The following is a 3,259-nucleotide window of genomic DNA, read 5'->3' as shown; positions in this document are numbered from 1 at the left end:
TATTTTTTATATAATTGAAATAATACAGGTTGAGCGTTAAAGATCATCAATTGGAAATCCAACCTTTGGTTGTTGATTGATATTGACTGATCCTTGGACATTGGTCTTTGGTACCGTCCAAGTTATCTCTCTTTGATAAAGACTCGCAGATTTCCATTTGCTTGAGTAAAGATCAAACCGATAGATTGAGATATAAGCTCTTTGATATATCTTTTTGTTGATTGAGTCTAACTGTCTAGTTGATTCTCATAAAAAGTATATTGGAGTTTGTCCATATATATTGCTAAGCGAAATATTGGGTGGTGTTGTTAGACCCCCGCCTTTTCAATTGGTATCAGAGCAGGCAAACACACTAATACCTCATCAGTCTGTGTTTGTAGCGATCTGACTCTATGGACAAGAGTACTATCTCTGATAAACACGTCACCAGTAATAAAGATTCTCTCTCGTCTAAATCTATTAAAGAGAAAAGTTATTCAATCTCGAAAATAGAGAAACCTTGTGGTTCGACGAGACAGACAAACCTTTGAAAGAGACCTTCTCTTCTAATGAATGGGATACAACTGAAGAAAGTAAATTGATTCTAAATCTTGCTAGAATTCAAGATGTTAGAATGAATCAGTTAAAACACCATGTCAATATTCTTCTTGGTATTGTAAGAGATTGTAAGGTCCATGGCAACGCTGAAGATCAGTCTTCATGCTTGACTCTTGAGGCCAGCCTAAAAAAGGATGCCTTGGATATTGAACGCCATTTGAATAAACTCCCCATTCAAGGATGTTCAAAGCAATCTAATGTACCAAGAACTTCTGATGCTTTACATTCAGAAGTAAATACATATGTTCCTAATGTTTCCTACAATCATGAACTTGGGACATTCTGTAAAAGAGACAACTCTTCAGACGGTGATATTAAGACTACATCCTCCAATCATTCCAATGATCGAAAGGTATGACTTGTTTGTGAAACCAAGAGTTCTGTTAGACAAAATAGAAACTCTAAGTTGAATAAAGACTCTTTAGTTCAACTTCAACACACCCTAGATTTGATTCTCAAAGGTGTAACTGACATCCGTATGGTTGAGCGAATTGGTTTTCATACCTATCATGTGTATGCAACCAGGAAAATCAGTACATAGAGTTCCTCCAATGTTCAAGGGAAGAATAGACGTCTTAATAAACATCATCCTAAGGAAGTTCAACGCCTTGTTTCTAATTGCAACATTGTTCTTGTTGAGAAAATCATTTCAGAAGAAAGGAAAATTGATAAGAAGAGAAAAGATATTAAAGAGATAATTGTAAGATACAAAGAGCTTGTCAACAGATTATCTTCTTTCTCATGTCAAGGCACTTCTGGTAAGAACTCTAACTATGTCTCTTATTTTAATGACAGTAAATTTTATGATAATTTCTCATGTCAAACAGGATCCCTCTCTAAGACTAAGAGGAAAAACAAACTTAACCAAAAACATAAACCTCGTAATGAGCTTGTGGCTCGTACTTGTGCTAATTAATCACAAGGTTCGAGAAATTACTCATAAAAAATCCTGTTGAGTAAGTTATGTTAAAAACAGGTATACTTGTTGCTTGTATCTGTTAAGTTAAGCTATTTTCTTATCGTCCATAGTTAAACTTGTGTTGACAGATCCGCTAAGATCAAGTATTGGTTAAGTCAAAAGAAAATGTTGCATACTGTCTTAAAATTTGTTTTTAGGTCTTGTTTTCAAATGTTTGAAGGACTTTATTTCTTGGGTATGTGTTGTACTCGAACGGATTCCGTTATGACCTGAGTCAACAGTTTGTTTGAAACCCTAAATTGTTGTACCCAAGGATAAAATATCCAACCTCTTAGGGTTACAAGTCACGTACGTGAACTTCTGGTGGCTTTTGGATTTTCAAAGAATGTCTTCCTCCTCTTCTTGCTACGGTGATTTGCAAAAGGATTTCTTGACAAAAGTGTTGAGGTTGATTCCAGGAGGAAGAGAACACTTGTAGATGAAGATCATCCCAATGCTTCATGCTTCTTGGCTTATTCTTATGAAGATGTTGAGAAGGATGATATGATCTCTGCTGAAATTTTTCATGACTTTCTTAAGTACTTTGGGGAAGTAAAACAACAGCTTGTTGATACTCTAAAAGGTCTTGATAAGGTGAAAACTGAGTTGGAAAAGGTTGTGTCTGACCTTGGTCTCATAAAATCTCAAATCAATGATCTTCGTAAAGAGAATCATCTCTTTGATGAAGCAGAGAAGGTTGTCGTTCACAACCCCGAAGACACCATGTCTCGTGAGGATCCTGTAATGCCCATATCCTTATTCGTTGTCAGGGAAACGATGGAGTCTGATTCTCTTTAGCTTGTCTTTTTAGATGCCTAGTATGTCTTCTTTTTGGTTTAGTTGGAAGAATAACTAGTGCTTTCAATAGCGATGATTGTGACTACACATAGCTATTTTTGTTTTCATCTTCTTATGTTATTTTTTAGGTTTATTGGTATTAAATTCTAAAAATATTTGGAGGATGATGTTATTGCAGTATCAATATGTTTGATTTTGAAGTATTGCAATATGTTTATGGGATATGCATTGTTTGGCATCCGTGAACTTGAAGGTCCCATATGTTGTCAAAAGTAAAGTCGTTCATAAATTGGTATTCGTATTGATGAAAGGACGAATGGACATTTGACAAATACAAAAGTTATGCATATGCAATCATTTATTTGATGGAAAATAAAAATCTTTTGTGTGACAAGGATAAAGTCTATTATGTCGTTATGCAAATAGTGATGGAAAAATAGAATAGATCCTTGTATGAATTCCACGGTATTGATCTTCATTGATCCATTCTTTTTGTATTACCGTGAGGCTACGTAATGTGTCTTATGTCGAGCACGATACAACTAAGTTGATTACTTTTTGATTAGCTTTGTTGGTTGTTCCGTAAGGTACTTTATGTTGGGCATTTTGAACTAAATTAATCATCTTGATTGGTTATTTAGTTATTTGATCCGAAAGTTTTCTTTTGTCGAGAAAAACATTTGACAATTAAATTGATTACTTTCGTGATTAGTTTGGTTGTTTGTATTCCAATTAGATTAATTATGCGTTCTCTTGTAATTAGTCTAGTTGAGTTTTCATATATTCCACAAGTCCTTGTGTTGAGTATATGAACGGCTATACTAATCATGTTCTATTGGTTAATGTAGTCGTATATTCCTTAAGGTTTTCCTTATGTTGAGTATGTGAACGATTAAGTTAGTCATC

This window comes from Papaver somniferum, chromosome 3 (genome assembly GCF_003573695.1).
Source record: "Papaver somniferum cultivar HN1 chromosome 3, ASM357369v1, whole genome shotgun sequence".
NCBI classification, from domain to species: domain Eukaryota; kingdom Viridiplantae; phylum Streptophyta; class Magnoliopsida; order Ranunculales; family Papaveraceae; genus Papaver; species Papaver somniferum.
This window is presented reverse-complemented; position numbering follows the sequence as displayed.